We start from the raw sequence: 25,181 nt of genomic DNA on the forward strand, positions 1-25,181 counted from the left end.
TAGGGTTAGTAAAGATTTCTTTCCCAATTTGTAGGTTGCCAATTTGTCCTTTGCCATGCCACACAGAAGCTTTTAAGAACAAGAACATCATGAGTTTTGCAGGCAAATGGATGAATGTAGAAAATGTCCTGAATAAAGTAACTCAGACACAAAAGGACAAGTATAGTATATATTCAATAATAAGTGGACATTAGCCAAAAATTACAGAATACCTAGAATGCACTCTACAGAACTCAAGAAAGCTAACAAACTAAAAGGTCCCAAGTAAGGACGCTTGAATCCTACTTGTGAGGGAGTAGAAAGGAATTATGGGAGGCAGACAGAGGAAGGGAACTGTGTATGAGGGGGGATGTTAGAGGAGAAGGGGGAACATGATCAGGTATGTGAGGGGTGAGAAACAGAAGAGAAACCAGCAAAATGAATGTAAATGTGCAACCTTGGGTGTATGGTGGTGGTGGTGGACCTCTAGAATGTACCCAAGACCTATGAAGTGAGAGACTCTCAGGATTCAAAGGAAGAGAACTTAGATAAAATGCCCAGCGGTGGGAAGAGGGCAATTGTAGAGTCTACCTCCAGTAGAAAGACAGGTCATCAAGTGGAGGGATAGGGTAACCATTCCAGAGTAAAAAAACCTCTGACTCAGAATCTTCCTGTCTATAAGAACTGCAGGTACAAAAATGGAGAAGAGACTGATGGAAAGGTCATTCAGTGACTCTCCCAACTTGGGATTCATCTCAAGGGGAGACTTGAAGGCCTGACATTGTTACTGATTCTATAGTGTGCTTACAGACAACTTTGCATGACTCTCCTCTGAAAGGCCCAACAAGCAACTGACTGAGACAGAAGCAAATACTTACATCCAACCAATGGACTGAATTTGGGAACTCCTATGGTTGAATTAAGGAATTGCTGGAAGAAATTGAGGATAAGGGTTACCCCATAGAAAAACTAGCATTCTAATCTAACCAGGAACCCTGAGATCTCTCAGACACTGAGCCACCAACCCGGCAGCATACACTTATTAACTGGCCTGAGACTCTCAAACACATAAACAGCAGAGGACGGCCTAGTCTGGTCTAAGTGGGAGAAGATGCACCAAGAAGTGGGGAAATCTGGCAGGGGTGAGGTGGGGTAGGTGATAGAGGACATATTCTTAGAGACAAGAGTTAGGAGGAATGGAATCTGGAACTGTGGGTGGGCATATCAAGAAGGAGGTAAGGATTGGACTGCAAAAATATAAAAATAAATTAACAACATCAATAATAATAATAATAATAATAATAATAATAATAATAATACCAGTAAAAGCAAAAAAATAAAAAGAATCAATTAAAAAAAAAGAGTTGCTTCCTTGAGAAAACCAACAAGCTAGACAAAACAGCCAAACTAACTAAAATCTGGAGAATGAATATAAATATTGACAAAATAAGAAACAAAAAGGGGCCATAGCAATAGACACCAGGAAAGCCAAAGAATAATCATGCTATACTTTAAAAACCTGTACTCCTCAAATTTGGAAAATCTAAAACAAGTGGATAATTTTCTTGTTAGTTACTACCTACAAGTTTAAATCAAGGCCTGATAAATAACTTAAATAGAACTATTTTCCCAAAAGGGAGTAAAAACAAGTATAAAAATTCTCCCTAGCAAAGAATAAAAAGAAAAAGAAACATCAAGACAAGAAAGGTTTAGTTCAGAATCTGACAAAATATGAGCTAATTCCAGTACTCCTCAAAATAAAAGGAAATGAAATGAAAGGAACATTGCCAAATTTATTTTGTATGATCACATTAAATTGATTTTTAACCATGCAAAGTTTCAGCAAAGATTACAAATCAATTTTCTTGAGGAACATATATGCCACAATTCTCAACAAAATACTTACAAATTGAATCTAACAACATAGCAAAATGTTCTTCCACTATGTCCAAGGATGCTTCATGCTAGAGATAAAGGAATGATTCAATATAGAAGAATAAGTAAATGTTATTCACCATATAAACTCAAATTAATAAAAAAGATGATCATTTATTTAGATACAGAAATGTCTTTTCAGAATATTCAACACTCCTTCATGATAAAAGTCATGGAGAGATTATGGATAAAATGACATGCTTAATTACAGTTAAGACAATTTACAGCAGGACTGTGGCCAACATTAAATTAAATGGAAAGAAACTCAAAGCAATTTCAATAAACTCAGGAACAAGATAATATTTGCTACCCTTTCTCTAACTGTTCAATATTGTATTAGAATTTTACTTAAAATGATAAGACAACTGACAGAGGTTAAGGGAATGCAGTTATAAAGAAAAATAAAACAATAATGCCAACCAACCACAGTTCCCAGGGACGAAACCACTACCCAAAGACTATACATGAACTGATCCAGGGCTCCAGCTGCATATGTAACAGAGGATGGCCTTGTTGTGCACCAATGGAAGGAGAAGCCCTTGGTCCTGCCAAGGCTGGACCCCCCAGTGTAGGGGAGGAAGGGGGTGGATGGGGAGGGGAAAGCCCTTATAAAAAAAGGGAGGGGTATGGGGTAGGGGGCTTATGTTCGGGAAACTGGGAAAGGGAATAACATTTGAAATGTAAATAAAAACTATCCAATAAAAGGAAAAATCTGTAATGGGATCCAATGCCTTCTTCAGGTGTCTCAAGATGCCTACAGTGTACTTGTATACATAAGATAAATAAATAAATTTATTTAAAAAAAGAAAAATAAAGGATTTGCAGATTATATGATAGGTTGCATATGCCACCCAAAAAACTTCCATGAGGGAACTTCGACAAATTATTCAGCAAGTTCAGCAATTGACTGATCACAAGATTACCTTTAAAAAAAATCTGTAGCCAGCCTATGCACAAATTACAAATAATAGACTGACAAAAAGATCAGAGGAATATCCCCTACCAAAATAGACTTAAATAATATAAAATATATTGGCGTAATTGTAGCCAAGCAAGTTGAAGACTTGTATGAAAAACAATCTTTGAAAACAGAAAGTGAAGGTTATATCAGAAGATGGAACAATCTCCCATGCTCATAGATTGATAGGATTAAATATAGAAAATAACTAATCCTACCAAAATAATCAGTTTCAATATATAAAACTTTAAAGGACAATTCTTAACACTATATGGAAATATACAAATCTCAAGATAGTTAAAACCATTCTGAAAAATACAAGAAATGCTAGAGGTATCACTATGTTCTATTTTAAGCCATACTACAGAGTTATATTAATAAAATTGCATGACATTGGCATAAAAAATGATACTTTTGTCAATGGAATCAAATTGAAGATTCAGAAACAAATCCACACATCTACAATCAACTTGATTTTTTTGATAATAGCAAAAATACCACGGAAAATGACACATATTCAACAAATAGTGCATTTAAGACTAGATATCTGCAAGTAGAAGAATGTAGAACCATATTTATCACCCTTCACAAAAGTCAAGTCCAAATTAATCAAATATTTCCACATAGAACCAGACACAGTAAACCTGATGGAAAAAAATGGGAAATAGTCTTGAATTCATTGGCACAGGAGACAACTTCCTGAACAGAGCATTGACAGCACAGGCACTAAAATAAACACTTAATAGATAAGACTTCATAGAACTAAAAACTTTTCTGTAAGACAAAGGATACATAATTGAACAAAGTGGCAGCCTACAAGAATAGGAGAAAAGTTTTACAAACTCTACATCTGGTCAAGGACTAATACCCGCAATGTATAAAGATCTCAAAAAAAAATAGCTATCAAAACAAGAAATAGTCTAGTTTAAATAGTAGTTTACAGGTGTTAGCAAAGAGGTCTCAATAGAGGAATCTCAAATGAGTATGACACACAGAAATGTTCACTATCCTTAACTATCAGGGAAATACACATCAAAATGACTGTAAGATTCTACCTAACTTCTGTTCAATGTCTAAGCTCAATAACACAAGTGAAAGCTTACGCTGGGGAGGGGAGTGTAGAGCAAGGAGAATATTTGTCTATTGTTGGTGGGAGTAAAAACATGTAAATCTACTATGGAAATCAATACTATATTTCTTCAGAAAACTAGAAAATGGTCTACCTCAAGAGCCACCTATAACACTCTTGGGCATATTCCAATGGATACTTCACTCTCCCACAAAGACACTTGCTCAATTATGATCATGGCAGCTTTGTTTATAATGGTCCCAAACTGAAAACAACCTGGACATCCTTCACGAGAATAATGGATAAAGAAATTATAGTCTTATCTAACTAATGGAGGATTGCTCAGCTGATACAGAAATTGGCATTCTGAAATTTGAAGACAGATGGTTATAACTAGAAAAAAATTCATCCTGAGTGAGGTAACCCAGACCAAGAAAAACACATGTGGTATATGTTCACTTTTAAGTCCATGTTATCTGTTAACTGAATGATAACCAATCATTAATTCATAGATACAGAGAAGTAAGTTAAATAAGAGGGTTCTCTGAAGTATGTATGGGTTTCCTAGGGAAGGGAAATAGAATAAATTTTGCTGGTGGTTGAGAGCAGGTTGAGATGGAAATGGGAGGGATCAGATTGGGAAAGGAATAGGGAGAGATTTCAATAACTAATGTGTGAAATTGGGAGGTATTTTTTTAAATGATGTGAAATCTTAGTGCAGTATAAACTTTCTGGTATGGTGATCTTTCATTGGACTCCTAGCAATATGGGATATGGAATCTGAACTGACTATCACTTTTAGCCATGCAAGCCTCCCATTAATTTGACTTCTGAATTTAGTTGAATTGTTGACTGAAAAGGTACTATGGAAATCTGCAAATTTTCCAATCTGATGCCAGGACAAAAAGTTGCTCTCAACAAACTTGACAGGAAGGCAGGATTGCAAAGAACAACATCCACAAAGCTCCTTGAAAATAAAGATGTCAAGCTGGTGCCAGCATGAAGCCTTCATGCCTCAATTCTACACTCTTTGTTTCAGGAGGTACTCGGCAGGATACCTAAAGGGAAACATGGATATCAACATACCCACAAAACTTTTGACCTACAGTCTATCTTGCCTACAACATATGCTGAGTCAATGGTCTTACAGAACTTGTAGGAGTGGCCAATGAATATTTGATTTAAATTGAGTTTCAGTAAAAGGAGCCACGCCCTACACTGCTTAGATGGCTAGGAACTTGATAGCCCAGAATGTAGAGTAGAACCAAATACAATTAGTCTAAAAGCAAACAAAAACAGAGGAGGGTGAGGGAGAAAGGGAGTGAGGAATGGAAGGAAGGGATCTAATTACATAAGAACGTAGAATGAAGGTAAAATGTTAAAAGAATGTCTCAAATGTCATAAGCAATGATACAATAAACTCTTTTAAACAATTGCACATGTAATTCTGTATATAAATATACATATAATTTTAATAAACTTTTCTTGTTAAGGCTCACAATGCTTCCTCCAAAAGCCAATGACTAACAAAAACCTCAACACAAGACACGAGAAGCCCTCTTGTGAGTTATTGTTCAAGGCTATCTAAGAACCTTCCAAAATATACAGCCTATACTGCTGACCTTGGTTTCACCCCTCAGAGTTGGAAGGAATGTCCCTATTAATGAAGCCACCATATACCTCAGAAACAGGGCCTAGAGATTGAGCTGGAAGTGATCTGAATGTGATTTCCCTGAGGACTCCTTTCATTGTATAGGAAGACACTACATAAGCTTCAAATGGAGGGAGGAAACCAACAATTCCATTAATTATGATTCCTATGAACCAGTTAATCATCAGCATGGCACAATGTCACTAAGGCTGCTATAGTAAGATGAACACGTTGGTGGTAAACAAGTCTCTAGATGAACTTAAGACCCACACAGCAAGCATGAGATTATGCTTAGTACTATAAACATAGCTAAGTGCTCAGATTATGCTTAGTACTATAAACATAGCTAAGTGCTCAGGACTTGGAAATAAAGTCCTGATCACTTTCATGTTTTTGAAGAATATTCATAATGATTTCCATAGTGGTTGCACAGAATTACATTTCTGCTCGCAATGAATAAGGGTTCCTATTTTGATAAATCTTTGTAGCACATATGAAATTTATTTGCTTAATAATAGTAATTCTGACTTGGGCAAGGTAGACTGACAAAGGTTTAATTTTCAGTGTTCTGAAAAATAAAATTGATCAACATCATTTCAATTTTTATATCTGTATTTCTTATTAAGCTTCTATTCGGAACTTTGACTCTTGTACTGATTAGATAGTTGTTAGAATTTATTTTTGGAGTTCATTAAGTAACCTACATATTATTACCTTGTTTGATGCATAGTTGATAAAATAATTCTTCTATTCATTAGGATGCTTTTTTCACTCTTGAAACCGTTTACTCTGTTGTGCCAAAGTTTTATTTAATTTTACTTCCTTTTGACATTTTTGCAGATTATTTCCTGACCAACCTATTGGCATCAATTTTCAGAAAGTTACTTCCAATCTATATATCTTGCAACAGTGTAGCTCATGTCATGATTTGACATATTAAGGACTTAGATCCACTATGAATTTGTATTTCTGTTTCAATACTGTAGCTATTTTTTGTAATAGTAATTCAGCCAAAATATGTGAATATTTAGTTTTGCCATAATCATTTATTGAATAGGCTATATTTTCAAATACATTTCTCTAAATATATTGACATAATCAAAATTAATATATTTTTCTCCTTTTCTATTTCATTAAAATACATATATTTGTTTTTGCCAAACCAATTTTGGATTTGTTGCTATTACTCTATAGTTTAATTTGATGTCAGATATTATGATAACCACAAACTTTTCTTTCTTCTCTAGGCTACCAATTATTTTTATATTTCCATGTGTATTTTAAAGTATATTATATTAGTATTGCAAAGAAAACACTAGGTAGAGTCACCAGTCATTCCGCTTATTTAGCAGAATAATATTATGAAATATCTATATTTTTAATAATATATTCATACTTTTAACACAAACCCAGTCAAAATTTCAAGCACATGCTTGGTCCTACCATCAAGGGTTCAAATTTGAGAAAACATAAGTAAATTTGTAAGGAAACAATTAAAATATTAGGGTTGGAGAAATGGCTCAGTGGTTAAGAGCACTGTTCTTCCGGAGGTCCTGAGTTCAATTCCCAGCAACCACATGGTGGCTGAAAGCCATCTGTAATGGAACCAGATGCCCTTTTCTGGTGTGTCTGAAGAGAATGACAGTGTACTCACATACATGAAATAATATATATGTGTGTGTGTGTATATATATATATATATATATATATATATATATATATATATGTGTGTGTGTGTGTGTGTGTGTGTGTGTGTGTGTGTGTATGAATTAATATATTAATACCAAAGGGAATACTTTTTCCTTTAACTCCCATTTTAGGAAAGTGTTTTCCTAGGGTCAGTACACAGAACTACTAGCAACTAATACCCACTTGTGGCAGGTTGTACCCTAAGCTCAAAGCAAAAACTTGACAATTTTTTTCACATTGTTTTTGTTGTAGAAGTATGAAAGCTACAAAATTTAAAAGACCACTGAGACTTGTATTACAATTCAGATAGTTCATTGAGGCAAGCCAATATGTGACATGGTTAATGTTCTTCAGAAATGTCCTGAGAGATGACTTTATGTGTTTTTAAAGATGAAGCCTTTATTGCAGTGACAGTCCTAGCGTGTTGGAGTTATCAGAAAAGAGACATCAATTCAAGAGTCTTGCATTCATAGAATGAAAATAGCATAAGATAGAAGATATAGGTGATAAAGGGAATAGAGTTTTAAGGATGATGCTGAATAACTTCCTGAATCCCAGATAAACTCTTGGACACAGGGAGAGGATACATATGTCTTGAATGTTAAATTGGCTAGGGGGAAAGTCATGTTAGTTAATATTTATCTACTAGAAATAATGTAGACTCACCAGAAACTAGCCTCTAGATATATCTAAGAAGGATTACCTATATTCAATTAATTGAGGTCAGAGGTTTCCTTAACTATCCATAGCACTGTTTTATGGCTGGAACTCCTAGAATTAATATAAAGGAAAAAGCTAGTATGAGTGAGATTTTCTGGTAAGAAGCTGTATCTGTAAAGACTAATTCACTGGTTTAAATCGCAGTGATGTGGACAGGTCAGAATACTTTAGGTCCAGAGGTTAATTACTTGGTGTAGGCCTAGCCTTTTCTCTATGAATAGTCATTCCTTGCCCAGCTATGTTTGGGAAAGAACATCCTATGACTAATAGATAAAACCCTTTTGGAATCTATTTAGTTAGGAGGCCACTAACTTTTACCAACACAAAGCTCAGAATGTCATCAGAGAAGACCTGAGGCCTATAGGAAGGGTTTCTCCATATTTGTGGATTATGGCTACTTGATATTTCTTTCACCATATACTTTATTATTTTCTGGTTTGTTAATATTGCTCTTTCTATGGGGTTGCAATCCATTTCAGCTCCTTTCTTGTGCTATTTCTTTTTTATTGGATACTTTTTATTTACATTTTAAATTTTATTCCCTTTCCCATTTTCCCATCCATAAGCTCCCTATCCCATCCCCTTCCCACTTCTTGTATAAGAGTATTCCACCTCCCCAACCACTCCACATTCCTGTCCTGACATTCCCCTACAGTGGGGAGTCCATGCTTGGCAGGACCAAGGGATTCTCCTTACATTGGTGCCCAACAAGGCCATCGTCTGCTACACATGCATCTGGAGCCTTGTGTTTGTCCAAGTGTACACTTTGAATAGTGATTTATTCCCTGGGAGTCTGGTTGGTTGTCATTGTTGTTCTTATGGGGTTTCAAACCCCTTCAGTTCCTTCAAACCTTTCTCTAACTTCTCCAATGGGGACCCCCATTTTCATTTAAATTGTTTCTTGCTAGCATTCACTTCTGTAATTGTCATGCTCTGGCTGAGCCTCACATGAGACAGCAATATCAGACTCCTATCAGCATGCACTTCTTGGCTTCATCAATATTATATATATATATATATAAACATGGGCTAGATTCCCAGGTGGGGCAGGCTCTGAATGGTCATTCCTTCAGTCTCTGCTCAAAACTTTGTCTCCATATCTCCTCCTATGAATATTCTTATTCCCCCTTTTCAGAAGTACTGATGCATCTTCATTTGCACTTGGAAAGGGAATAACATTTGAAATTTAAATAAAAAAATCCAATAAAAATAAACTAAAATGAATCAAAATAATCAATTACTCTTAACAGTTTTTTTTGAGTGTACACCTCCTTGATTTCAAGGTCCAAATATATGTCTAAGGTGTTTGTGGCTCATACTCCTCCAACTAAAAATAGAGTACAGGAGTGGTAAATGTGTTCGTATGGGTAGATAATAAGATCCACTTTGGGAATTTTACTCATGTTATGGTATAGGCTTTGTCTGCACAACCTTTGTTCAATTGTGAAAAGTTGTTATTGAACTTCATATTCTATGGTAAGTCTCAATGTATCTAATTGATATTATTTTAATAAATTGAATTCTCAGAGTTTAAGAGCTATATGGACAGGGCTTCCTTCTAAATTGTGAAGGGTGTTGCAGACTACATGAATCATTACTCATTGTAGCGATAGAAACAAAGCAGGCTCTCCATTCTAGAATACTCTCTATTGAACAATGAAAGTAGAGCAACTGTCAACATCAGAGGATTATAAAAACAATAAGTATGCAAAAACAGCCTTGAGAAGTGATTATGTTATGAGCCCAGAGAAGCAAATGGAACAAGGTTTCATTACATATTTAAGACAAAAGTACTTCACTGTTCCAAGAGTTCATCACATGTGGCCAAAATTATTATTCACAAAATGTTATACTCAACACATTAACATTATGTTGGAATAGAATAAACTTATTTAGCAAATGAAAAGCTTTTGCAATTTGAGGTATTAGGTAGATGTAATAATACGAGTTGAATGTATTGCAAATATTGATGTGGTAGAAATCTGACCTTCAAATATACCTAATGTTGTTATGTGGATGTAGAGCTTTTGAACACTAATTAGGTCATGAGGTAAGGGTCTACATGACAGTATTGGTGACTTTATAGACAGCCACAGAGTTATTCAATCTATTATAATGCTACTTTCCCATTGTCTGAGTAGTTTATGTTACAATGTAGTATGAAGGCCTTCCATCAGATGTAGCACCTTTATATTGGTGTCCAGGTTCATTCAATTATTCTTTTATAATGTAGAGTTAAATATTATAATGGCTTCTAGTTTTATTAATTTCAAGTTAGTTTCATAATCTGAAACCAATTTTGCTATATGTGATGGAAAATATAGTTTTATTTTCACTATTTTGTAATAGGATAATAAGTTTTTTTAGTGAAATTTATTGAGCAGTTTAACTCTGAGATGTGTACATTTGTTTTTTGTTTTTTTTTGTTTGTTTGTTTGTTTTTTTCGTAACATCTAGTTAATCAAGTAATCCTCAGTTCGGTTTCAATGACCTATTCATCTATTTTTATGGTAGTATCATTGCAATAGTTTCATTTAGTTGCCATAGTTTCTCATTATAGCTTGAAATCAGGGGGTGTAGACTCAAACAAACTGTTTGTTAACAGCAATTGATAATTTTGATTAATTTTAGTTTATATTTTTATTGGACATTTTCATTTACATTTCAAATTTTATTCCCTTTCCCAGTACAAATGCAGATGCTTCAGTCCTCCTTAAAAGGAGGAATAAAAATGTTCATAGGAGGAGATATGGAGAAAAAGTTTGGAGCAGAGACTGAAGGAATGGACATTCAGAACCTGCCCCACCTGGGGATTCAGTGTATATATATATATATATATATATATATATATATATATGTATATGTATATGTATATATGTATATATGTATATATGTATATATGTATATATGTATATATGTATATATGTATATATGTATATATGTATATATGTATGTATGTATGTATGTATGTATATATGTATATATGTATATATGTATATATGTATATATGTATATATGTATATATACATATGTATATATGTATACATGTATACATGTATATATGTATATATATGTATATATATGTATATACATATATACATATATACATATATACATATATACATATGTATATATACATATATGTATATATGTATACATGTATACATGTATATATGTATATATATGTATATATATGTATATATATACAGCCACCAAATCTAGACAATATTGATGAAGCCAAGAAGTGCATGGTGACAGGAACCTGATATAGCTGTCTCCTGAGAGGCTCAGCCAGAGCATATCATAAGATTTTCTTCAAAATTGACCACATATATAATATAATGCAAGTCTCAATAGTTACAAGCAAACTCAGATAACACCCTGCATCCTTTCTTAAAACCATATGTTAAAGCTGGATACCAACAACAGAAAGCTGTCAAACTTGAAAAACTGAACAATTCATCACTTAATGAAAAATTAAAGTTAAAATCAAGACAGGAAGTATGAAAGAAATTAAATACTTTCTATAAATGAGTACAAATGAAAACACAACATTTTCTAAGTTATGAAACACAATACAGAAGATTGTGAGAGACAAGTTCATAGCACTAAGTTCTTACATAAAAATAAGAGTTATTTCATACAAATAACAGCACACCTGAAAATTCTAGGAAAAAAACAAAGAAATCTCACCCAAAATGAAGTAGACAGACAGAAACAATAAAAAAGTGGGGATGAAATCAATAAAATAGAAGCAAACAAACAACAGCAGCAACAACAACAACAAAAGCATCAATGAAACAAAAGTTAATTCTTCAATCAGTTAATAAAATTGGCACCAACCAGATAAACCAAAAGGTGGAGAAAGAAGACATCATTGCTGTAGTCCAGAATCACATGGACATAATTTAAAAAAAAAAAAAAAACTGTACTCCACCAAATGGTAAAATCTAAAAGAAATGGATATTTTTTCAATATATACCATCTATCAATGTTAAGTCAAGATCAGATAAGAAATTATAATACGTCTATACTCCTCAGTAAAATAGGATTAATTGAAGTTATCCCAATAATCATCTCACCCATAAAACAAATGCTAAGGCATAATGGTGTTATAACAAAATTCTAACAGGTCTTTGTCATACAGATCTTTTACTTGCTTGGTTAGAGTCACACTGAAGTATTTTATATTATTTGTGACTATTGTGAATCGTGTCAGTTCCCTAATTTCTTTCTCAGCCTGTTTATCCTTTGAGTAGAGGAAAGCTAATGATTTGTTTGAGTTAATTTTATATCCAGCCACTTTGCTAAAGTTGTTTATCAGTACAAACACAAAGAGTACTGCACATCGATTTTATGATGATACAGTTACCATGATACCTAAACCATAAAATGGCCTAACAAAGAGAATTATAGACCAATTTCCTTATGAAAATTGATGCAAAAAATATTCAATATTTGCTAACAGAATTAAGAACATATCAAAAGTATCATCATCCATGATCATGTAGGCTTCACACCAGCCTACATATATATATTTATGTGTGTGTGTGTATCTATCATACATCCCACTGAATGACAAAAAACACATGATTATTTCATTAGATGCAGAAAAAGCCTTTGACAAATTCCAAAACCCTTTCATGATAAAATGTACAAGATATTGGAGAAGCAAAGGAGTACATCAGCATAATAAAGATAGTCTACAGCAAACCCATAAGCTACATAAACTTATATTGAGAGAAACTAAATGCAGTTTCATTCAAATTTGTAACAATAGAGGGTTATTTATTGTTTATATATATATTCAATATACTGTATGATTTCTTAGCTAGAACATTAATATAACTGAAGGAGATCTAGAAGATACAAATACATTGGAAATATTTTCCCCATAATTCTTTAAAATCTTTTATGACTGTTTTATATCATAGTATAAATTTATCTGTGTGCCATGTGTGTAATTGATACTAAGGAGGCCAGAGAAAGAGTCAGATACCCTGGAACTGGATTAGAGACAACAATGAGTAGTTTTGTATGTGTTCTATGAGAGAACCAGTGCTCTTAAACCTCCAACATAACTATTATTATTATTATTATTATTATTATTATTATTATTGGACATTTTCTGTTTATATTTCAAATGTCATTCCCTTTCCCAGTTTCCTGGCTATAAGCTCCCTATACCATCCCCCTCCCATTTTACTATAATGATGTTCACCCTCCCCAAATACCCCTCCTTTATGCCTTCTTGCCCACTTTCCCCTACACTGGGGGGTCCAGCCTTGGCAGAACCAAGGGATTCTCCTCCCATTGGTGCCCAAAAAGCCCATACTCTGATACATATGCAGCTGTAGCCATGGGTCTATCCATGTGTAATCTTTAGGAAGTGGTTTAGTCCCTGGGATATCCATATGGATTTATGTACATGTACATGTATAGAAAGTTTTTGAAAAGATATACTAAAATGTTATAGTGGATTCTTCTTGGTATTAGTAGTATAAATTATTTTATTTTTAATTGTTCTTTTATGCTGTTAAAAGTGTGCACTTTAGTTCTTCACTGATTGTTAAGAAGGGTAGTTTCAGGAGTCTTACTTGGTGGTCATATTTTCTTTCAATATCAGCACCATTGTTGATGTATTTAGGTATGACAATTGTGACTAAGGCCCAGAAGCCATTTGCACAAATTAACATCACTTTGCATTCAGTTTAAAAAAATGGATTTTAATAGAAGTACAAATTCCAAGAGACCCTAAGGATAACTACATATTAGCATGGTCCTATCCGTAGATAAAAACACAAGAGGACCAGATAGAGAAGGAGGTGGAAAGGGCTACGCTGATTCTCAGATGTTCAGTGCTTTTGTGATGTTTTAATTACACATATCTCTAATAAAAGATGTCACTGTACATAAAAAAGGTACAAATAGAAAAAAAGTCTTTTTTTATTGTTATTTGTCTAAGTGACTAAGTGGCCCTAAGATTGCAATGGGGAATACCTACAGTGGATAAACACTTTCAGTAAAGGAGACAGGCACATTATACAGCAAATACATAGGCGAATGCCAGCAGCAAACCACTGAACTGAGAAAGGGACCCCCGTTGAAGGAATCAGAGAAAGGACTGGAAGAGCTTGAAGGTGCTCGAGACCTCATATGAACAACAATGCCAACCAGAGCTTCCAGGGACTAAGCCACTACCCAAAGACTATACATGGACTGACCCTGGGCTCCAAATTCATAGGTAGCAATGAATAGCCTAGTAAAGAGCACCAGAAAGCCCTTGGTCCTGCCAAGACTGAACCCCCAGTGAACGTGATTGTTGGGGGGAGGGTGGTAATGGGGGGAGGATGGGGAGGAGAAGCCCATATATAAGGGGAGAGGGAGGGGTTATGGGGATGTTGGCCCAGAAACCGGGAAGGGGAATAACACTCGAAATGTAAATAAGAAACACTCAAGTTAATAAAGATAGAAAAAATAGTATCGATTTTATACACAAATGACAAATAGATGAAGAAAGAACCCATGGAAACACCTCCCTTCAAAATAGCCTCAAAAAATAGCTTCAAAAAGTATCATGGTATAACTCTAAGTAGGAAACTAGTCTTTTATAATCAACACTTTAAGACATTAAAAATAAATTGAAGAAGATATCATTAGATGGAAAGATCTTTCATAATTATGAGTTGGTAGGAATTATATATTAAAAATGGCCATCATAAAAATGTGATTCTCAGATTTAGTGCAATTATCAAATTCTCAACACAATTCTTCACAGAACTTGGCAGGATATTATCAGTTTCATATGAAAACACAGAATAGCTAAAGTAATATTGAACAATAAAAGAACTTCCATAGGACACACCATTTTCAATCTACAGAGGTATAGTAAGAAAATTACTATTGATATTTATGTGTGATATAATATAAAAGCAAACTTGTTGGTCAATGTAATCGGACTGAAACTTGAAAAATTAATCCATCCATACACTATAGACACTTTAGTTTTGTTGAAGAAACCAAAAACACTCATTTTAATTAATATATATATCATTTTCAACACATGGTGCATTCAAATTGAATGGCTGTAGGCAGAAGAATCCAAAGAGGTCCATACATATCACCTGGAACAGAACTCAGCTATAAATGGATCAATGACAACAACATAAGACCAGACACACTAAATTTGATAGAAAAGTATGTGGCATACCCAGGGCTGGCCCTTGTGATTGTCAGGTCCCAGAGAGTGGTTACAGAGTCATTGAGGGGACAGTGAGTCAGGCAAAGGGGATAGGGGAATCTTGTAGCCTGACTGGCAGTTATGGTGCTTTTTTATTTTTACAGAACTCAGTAGGCACGGATAGATCCATGATGTTCCAAAACAGAGATCATATCATATTTGTCCCGGAGAAATGTTTTAATTTCTGCTTGGTCATAAAATTAGTCATCATTCATAAACCATGACAGAAGAGTTTTCTTTTACAATCATTTTTCCTAATCAAGCACTTAACCCAAAATTTAACAATCTTCTTGATTCAAGGGCACTAGACAAAGATAAAAATCTCCAAGCCAGTCTAAGCAAATTGTCATTTCCCATGCAATGCACTATTAACTCTTAGTGGTAAGAGTGCCAATTATCATAGGCCCAAGAAAAATCTTCAGACCTAACCTGTTATAGTTATTATTAAATTTCTCCCAAAATACAATGTTTGTAATTTTGTACAAAGTATTTTTATGTTGGATGTTGAAATTCTTTTGTTCCTTGGTTATACAACACCACAGTGCCCCTGAATAAGCTAACTTTTCTGATAAAGGATGATCTTAATACCTCATTATTTTATGATTTATCCACACCATTCTTTTGTCCAAAATCATAAGCACCTGTGTAAGGCAGAGGCAACTATACACAATCTAACTTTGTTGCTGCATATTCTCCTAGAGGGGCATGACAATATGCAGCCCCAAATCTTATTTTTCATGTAACTGCCGGAGTGTATATAGAAAGTAGTCTTTAAAGTGATCTGCTGCCAGTTCCCTGAGTAAGTACTGGAGCAGATATTCCAAGAATAACTTGGAATTTGAAGCTTCATAAGGAGATCTCTGGCATCTTTATTTGAGTCACAACATTCACGATGTAAGGCAGTCTTGCAAGTAAGACCAGATAAATATATATCAGTAAAACCAGAAGGGGTAATATTTGTAAGATGTTCCTTGGGAAGTTTAGAAAATTACCCCTGGAGAAGGCATAAATGATTCATCAAATATTTTCCATCAATCTAGTAACCCCAAGTTATTCAATTGTTAAAAGACCTCTAAGCTTTCAACATGTAGATTAAGACCAAAATCTAAGGATGGTATGATCCTGTTTGTTTCATTCAGATCAGCTTTGCTAGATCTTTGTCAAGCATTTGGGCTAGCTTTATGACTGCTTCTCTACCCCTTAGATATGACTGTGCCATGAGGAATATTATTGAACTCAGCTACACAGGAAAAATTCTTTACAGAGGACTGATAGAACAGGTATTTATCTGCAAATTAGTAACTGGGACTACATGAAACTGAAAAAAATTTCTGAAAAACAAAGTACACCATCATTTAGACAACCTAAAATGTTTCATATTAAACAGAAGGGTAATATCAACAATATATAAAGAACTCAAATACTCATTATATATATATATATATATATATATGTGTGTGTGTGTGTGTGTGTGTGTGTGTGTGTGTGTGTGTATCAAGAAAAAATAAACCAATTAAATATTGGGTACATATCCAAATAAAATTTGTCAATAGAGGAAACTCAAATTAGTGAGGAACGAAGAAACCTTTAACCACTCTAGTTATGTTATCCCAGAAATGGAAATCAAAAATATTTTAATAATTTATCTTATACCCATCCATATTCCCAAGATCAATAAAGTAAGTACTAATGAGACTGTGAATTAGTACAGCCACTTTGAAATTTAACATGGTGGTTTTGCAAGATGTTGAAATCTATAAAAATCAAGATCCTGCTATACAACTCTTAGGTATATATCCAAAGGACTTTTCCTCTTACCACAGAAACACTTGCTTAACCATGTCTGTGCATGTTCTCTTAATAATATCCAGAAATTGGAAACAAATGAGATGTCCCTCAACAGGTGAATGCATAAAAACTTGTTGAATATTTATACAATGGAATATTACTCAGCCATTAAATATGAAGTTGTGAAATTTTAGTTATATGGGTGGAACTGAAAAATCACCCTGTGTGAGGTAACTCATTCCAAGAATGTGTGTATAATTCACTTATATGTTGATATTAGATGTTAAGTCATTGATATGAAAACTAAAATCCATAGAACCATAGAGGTTTTATATAGGTTAGATTAGGGAGTAGGGTGCAGAGATATATCTCCCTAGGAAGAGGAAACAGAATAGTTATAAATGGGTGAGGCAGATCATTGTGCTGGTAGAATAAAATAATTGGGATGGAATAGGGCACTATAGGGATAATTTGAGTGGTACTATGGAAAGTTATTACAGTAGACATCTCTTAAAATATATATGTATGTGGAGGTGATCTAAATGAATCACAAATCTTAGCATTTCTTATCACCAAATAAAGCTACCAGTACTGGGAATATGTTACCATAATTATTGGCCAAAGAAGTCTTATGGCAATATTACACAAACCATGTTGTTGCCAAGGCTTCTGGTTGATTTAACTGTTGCATGTTCCTATCACTGAATACCACACCCACACAACACTTTAACACATAAAAATTCAGCTACCTACTTTGAGCTTTCACCGCTATGGGTTTATGTTCTTGTAACCAAAGACACTCTGCATGCCATCAAAGAAGAACCTAAGAAGAAAGATAAGCATCAACCTTGTTACAAGCTATAATAGAATTCTCCCTGTAAATAATAATAATAATAATAATAATAATAATAATAATAATAACAATAATAGTGTAATTGTGGGACAACCATTGTAAGACTAACTAACCACTTCCTAATTAGAGTTAAGCCTAAATCCATATGATGGAACCCTGTTGTGGATTTGGTCTAATGTTTGTATTATGTTAATTGGTTCTACTACATTGTATGAGAATCTGCACATAAGACTCTGAGAGTCCTTGTCCCAAGTCAGTTTTGATTAGTAAATTTGCTGAGAGCCAATATCTTCGCAGTAAGACAGAGGTAGGACTTCAGAATTTCTGGACAATGGACTGATGAAAGAGCAGGAAGAGAGAGCTGCCATGCCAAGGAAGGAGCGAAGACTAGGATTGGGAGGTACAGAAGGGAAAACATAAGAATAATGTAAGAGGTTGGGATTGTGGCCCAGGAGGGCTACAGGTCTAGGTCTGGGTCAACAAAGATGAAATATAGATTTTAGTAAGTAATAACTCAGGAATGTCGGAGGGGAGTGCAAGAGATGTGTGGTGCTTAAAAAGTAGTAGAGCCATTGAGTTGTTTAAGATTTATGAAAATATCAGGCTACACGTGTGTCTTTCATTCGGGAACCCAGTATGTTGGCATAGGTAGCAAAGAAATTAGAGAAGAGATAGACAACTAAAACAGAAGTCACACCTGAAATTTTGTGGATCACCCAAAACATGATACTAGATAGACCAAGTCACTGGGAAAATAAATACTGTTATTCTGCTAAAGGGATATAAGAATAAAGTTATTTTTACTTCTCAATATACTCTAAATATTTCTGAAAATATTCTGACACATGGCCATATTCATAGATGAGAGTCTGGCTCAACCATCACAGAAACACTTCCTCATGCAGCATGTAAGAATAAACATATTTTGACAATATACAGAGAGTTTGATTCCTTGGCACAATCAATCCTAAACAGGATGTCCCCATCAATTCTCTGTCTTCAGGGTTCAATGCATCATGTGGAAGAGCAGGCACGGGCAGTCTGAGTCAGAGGGTTTCAGGACACTAAAGAAACAAATCCTTCTAAAACCTGAAGGACTGAGGCCCATATAAACTCTCAGAGACTTGGGCAGCATGCACAGGACCTATATGTGTCTGTACCTGGTAGGAATGGAGAACTTATAGGAGAAGTGGACACATGTCCTAATCCCCAACCTGGAAAAAAATTGAAAACCACTCAGAAATGAAAATTTAATTTTCTTCAAGAGTGTCTGCTTAGAGCCAAAACAGATACTTTGCATATATATTATGATTTCAAGTTTAGAGGAATTTTTGAGATGCCTCTGTGTGGGATCAAGTCTGTCTTTTGCATCTATAGTTGTTTCTTTTGCCTTCTCTTAGCAGTTTTCCTTCTCTTTGTTTTATTTTATCCTATTTTGATCTGTTTTGTTTTACCTTAACATGTTTTATATTATTCTTATTATTATCCTTTAAAAGTCTGTTTTCTTTTTTATATTTTGATTGGTTCTTTGTGAATTTTGCATGATTTACCCCAATCCCACTCATCTTCCCATCCCCTTTTATATGCTCTGTACCCTAGCAACCTCTTACACAAAGGAAAAAAATCTCATTGTAGAAGCTGTAATGTATGACAGTGTTTCCCATAGTATACTCTTTTGTCCACACTCCTTTGTTTGCAAATATTCATTGTAATGTGTCTTTAGTCTGATTCTACCACAGTACATTGAACCTCACTGGGACTCCTTTCAGATATCCTGTTGTTGCCCTGTGTCATGGAGCTCCTATACTTTTGGAACTGTAGGACCAGCCCCTTCACTTGCTATTGGAGTTCATCAACAGGGTAGATGGTGGGGTCTGTCAACAAAAGTCTTATATCTGGACCTGAGAAGTCTCTGATCTAGTCAGCCTACTGCTCTCCCCCTCACCACACACACACACACACACACACACACACACACACACACACACACACACACACACACACACCTGAGAATACCCTCCAGTGCTAGTAAAGGACAGAGCCATGTCTCCTGATCTCACCCCCTAGTTTCTGGCTTACTCACTCACAACTCCTGCAAATAGGATCAGCTTTATTTTAGTGCCCATACGAGGTGTAGTGCCCAATCTTCCAAATGTTGCAGCCAGTAAGGGACAAAGCCAGTTCTCCGTCTTATGGCCCTTGAGCCAGCTCTCCTCCTGCAATATATAGCAAAGGATAAGGTAGGGGTTGGGACTAGCAGAAGGACATGCCTTGCTTTTTTATGACACTGCATAACTGACAAGTTTGGGACTACATCTCCCAAGCTTCTACTCTCTGGGTCAACTCACCTGTAAACCCTGCCACCTGGGCTAGCTCTTGTGTTTTTCTTTGGTGATGTAAGGGACCAGCTTTCCACAATACTGCCGCTGGTGAATGGCAAAATCAGTTCTCTTCCTCTCTTACCTTCAGGGCAAACTCTTCCACAATGCCCAGGTGTGGCCCTCCGTGGCAGCAAAGGGAAGGACCTCACCAAGTTCCTAGGTGCATCACCAGCTACTGACAATCAGGCTGTTTCTCACTACCAAGAGTCTATAGTTCAGCCTCTCTTCAGTGTACATACTTCTGCTTTTCTTTCTCTTCCATTTTTCCTTGTTTTAACTCTGAGCATCTGGGCTGTGTAATGGTGTCAGGAATATTAAGCTCTGTCCCCACACTGTGGAAATGGTTAGATGTCATCTCAGGCATCGTCAACCTTCCTAGGAAATCACTTGATTGGTGACTGTCTCAAGCTAGCTCCTGCCTCGAGGGGATCATATCAGGTTAGCTGCCTGTCTGGGTCACATTGAGCTGGATCATCTGGGGTTCTCTCCACTGCACCCCCTCCGTTGCTGGCTTCCAGGTGCTTTGTTTTCTTTTGTTTTGTTTTGTTTTTTCTCTTGAGCTTGTTCTTGACTTTGCTGCTGCCTGTTTGTTTTCTAATGAAAAACAGAAAGTGGGTGAATCTCAATGGAGAGGAAAAGAAATGAGTAGAAAAAGGCGGAACCATAATCACAATATATGAAAAATCTATTTTCAATAAAGGAACAAAAATAATTTTAGTATCAGTTTTACATTTAAAAAATAATCTTTAACTGAGTAGAATGTGATGCTGAATCATTGAAAACTGCAACTGTAAGAAAGCCCAAAACCCTTCATTTTTTTCAAGAGCATTCTTAGTTTCCTCTATTAATACTTCTTTTGTTGTGGTGCTAAGGATCAATGTAATGTTCTGCCTACAATAAGCAAGTATTCTACTAAAGAGTACTTACTTCAACCTTATATTGATGTTATAGTCTTAATTACTATAGTTTTATTTATCTAATTTTCATTGTAGTAAATTATAATATGGTTGATAACACTGAAGAAACTATCTCATCTAGTCTATTTATTAAAAGCTAACTATAGTTTGTTTTATAACATATTTGTTAACAATTTTATTTTCAGTGTTCTCCTGTTTCTGTTTTATCTTCTTTTTGTTCCTATTTCTTAGCATGTACTTTTTTATGCTAGGCATGTATTTTGAAACGTTGCAGATTGTGAACACATCTATTATTTTCCTTTGCAATTTTTTAATTTCTCGTGAATGATAGGTAGTATAAGTATATATCCCTTTATTTCTTAAAGTGCTAGTTCACATAAATTTTGAGTTCAAATCTTTGATCAAATCCTTCTTATAACAAGTGAAATAATGAGGAATTTCAGTTATTATTTCCATAAGGATGCATTTCTACTGATGTTTATAAATATAAACATTTGAAAAGCCATCTCATCTATTACTTATTTTTTTTCTAGTTCATGGATACAATAACAGCTCAAGAAGGAATTCCTTGCATGAATCAGGCTTAGTTTTCTGAAAGCCCATAATAAGTGGAAACTTTCAAATCACTCTCTCCATACTAGTCAGTGTCCTTGAACTATTTTTCCCATTAACCCCGTGAAATTGCAATGACACAAAAATTGCAGCATTCCGTAAAGATAGTATATGTTGATTGGGGAAATAAATTACCAGTTTTGAAGCAGCCTCAATATGTTTCTTGATTTCCCAGAGCTCTGGCGGCTACCACATTTTCCTAAACATTTACTTAACTATTGCTAATTTGTCCATTTTGTCAGGAGTTCTAAGATCATTTAGTCTTAAGTACATCAAATGAATTAGATGTGATCAAAATTTTTAAATATTTTGACTTAAATGAATATTGAGATTGCAAAATGAAAACCTACACTTTTAGTTAAAATTTTGAAAAAATGTGTTTATCAATGAACTTTCAAACACATAAAAAGAACTCTTCGCAATGTGTTATAAAGATACTAAACAATAATGAATTAAAATTACCAAGAATAGAATGACGAGTTGACTCAGAGTGTGATGAACATGATTGTAATGGTCAATTTCTACAAAATATGAGTAACAAACTTACTTCTGCAAGTGAGTTATGCTCTGATAACTTTGTAACACACAGTATATATATATATATATATATATATATATATATATATATATATATATATATATATATATATATATATATGCATGTACATGGGCACACACATACATATACAATTAATCAATGCATATAACACAATATTGCAAAAGTTTTGAATATATGATATATAAATATTCCAAGAATATTCACAAATAACAAGCAAGCATGTATTAGTTATGGTTTTATTGCTGTAAAAAATGCCATGACCATTGCAAGTCTTATAAAGGAAAACATGTTATTAGGTCTGGTTTCCAAATTCGGAGGTTTAGTCCATTATCGTTATGGTAAGAAGCACAGCAGCACACAAGAAAATATGATGCTGAAGAAAGGGTTCTACATCTGGATTAGCATGCAGAAAAAAAGTGATACTAGTCTGTCTATCACAGTCTGTACATTATCTAAAATTTCAAAGTTTAAAGCTCTTCTGAGACTCATGGCAACCTTTAAATGTAACCCCCTATAAGATAATAATTAGAAAGTAGACCGAAATACTTCAAACAGACACTGGCAAAATGTATATATCATTATTCCAAAAGTAAGGAAAAGGGCTGTAAGGAGAAACTATTGAAACAAAGCAAGACTGAAAATCATCTGGCCAACTTCAAAATCTGCCTCTCCATGTTTTCAGGTGTTCAGATCTCCAAATTCTTCGAGCTTTGTTGACTGAAACATTCTTCTCTCTTCTGGCCTGGTTTCACTGCTTGTTAACAGCTCTCCTTGGCAGACATTCCACAACCCAGGCATTTCTACCATATTTGGGGCTCCAAATCAATTCCTATTTCACTTTCTCACACTTTACACAATGCCCTCTTATCAAGGACACACCTTACACACTTGTGGCCTCAGCAACAGTAGTTGTAGAGGGAAAGTTCATAGCTCCTTTATTGAGTCCTTGACTATAAATCCAGAACCACATGGCTGAAATTCCAATGTTCTTCTGAATGCTGGGGCTAGAATATTCCCATTTTTATTAGCTTCTGTTTTCAACGGTTACCTTCACTGTTTATAAAGTTTGTTTTTGTGTAACTAGCACTATAAACCAGGCTATTATAAAACTCAAATATCTTACTGCCTTTGCCTCCCTCTTAATTGCTGAAATTAAAGACATGCAGCAACATGCTCTTTTTCCCCACAAGTTAGAATCTTAGCTAAGTGGGATGTTTATATGAGTTCATCATTCTCTTTATTCATTCAAGGAATGTTCTTTTTGTGTAGATCTGTATGAGCATAGCAACTAGTAACCAAGCAACACAATCTAGACTAGGTTGTCTGGAAATCTCATCTGCAAAAGCTGTTAATTCATAATTCTTCAATTTAGCCTCAGGAAGTTTTTATGAACAAGGGAAAAGGGGGCCATATTTTTCACCAAAATACACAAGAAAAGTCTCTATACTGCACACTAATATTCTCTTCCAAAATCTCTTGAGCTGGACCTCACAGTTTAAATAAATCTAAGTACCATGGCCCTACTAACATGGCCCTTTAATCCCTGCTTAATGCATTTAACTTCTTTCCTAGTCCCACATCCCAAATCTACACTCCTCCCAACAGAAGCACAATTAGGCCTATCACAACAATACCCTTCTCTCTGGTTCCACATTCTGTCTTAGTGTTTTCATGCTGTGAAGACCACAATGACTGTAGCAACTCTTGGTTCAGAAATTTGTCCATTAGCATCAGGGTGGGAAACACAGTGGCAGGCAGGCAAATATAGTGGTGGAAAGGAGTTGAGTGTTCTACACCTTAATCAGTAAGTAGCAGAAAAATAGAGTGACACTGGTCCTGGCCTGCGCACTTTAAAACTCAAAGCCCATCCCCAGTGACACAATTCCTCCAACAAAGCACCACCTACTGCAGTAAGTTCAATAGTGCCACTCCCCATGAGCCTATGTGGGCCAGTTTCAATTAAACCACCACAAAACATATACAAAATCATATAATATCATAAATTTGGAAAAACAGATATCCAAAATATAAACAAATATATGTTTTGTCATAGATACAAATAAACAGCAGTAATTACAATTAAAGAAATAGATATATTTAAAGCTTCATTACTTGTTTGTCAGAATGAAAAACATGGTACAGACTCTCTATTAAACAATGTGGTAATCCTTGAAATGTTTTGTGTATTACACAGCAATTTTGTAATAGTCCTTGATACACAGTCAGTAGAAATAAAAATATCTACATAGGAAGTAAATATGAGCATTGTATGATGTAGAAATGTCTTTTCATTTAAAAATAGGCAGAATACAATAGTGAAATAATATTTAAATAAATTTGTAATAATAACTATTTTAAGCCACAGTAATAAATAATAGCATAACCAAACATACACAACCCACAATTTAATTTATTTACACATATAATATTTCCTTTTACCTTCTTAGTGAAGATATATATTTTTCCTACAATGTATTCAGATCCAGGTTTCATCTTCCCCAACTCTTTCCAGGTCTTCCCCATCACTCAAATCCATACCCATATTAGTCTTTCTCATTAGAAAACAGGCCTCCATGAAAATGGGCAAAGGTTTTTGTATCAGTCAGGGATAGAACAGATCTCAGTTCTTTGTTCATCCTAGCTTTATACTTGGCTTGGTGGGTAAAACTGTTATACATTGGACTCATTAAAATAAAATAATAAAATAAAATCCATTCGGGTTAGTGCCTAAGGAGGAAGAGAGACACAGGTAGAATGCCATGCCGTCCAGAGACCTGCCCTCTAATGCATAACACAGGCAGATATAGACACATGTTTGCCAACTCATTAC

This window comes from Rattus norvegicus, chromosome X (genome assembly GCF_021556685.1).
Source record: "Rattus norvegicus strain SHRSP/BbbUtx chromosome X, alternate assembly SHRSP_T2T, whole genome shotgun sequence".
NCBI lineage: Eukaryota > Metazoa > Chordata > Mammalia > Rodentia > Muridae > Rattus > Rattus norvegicus.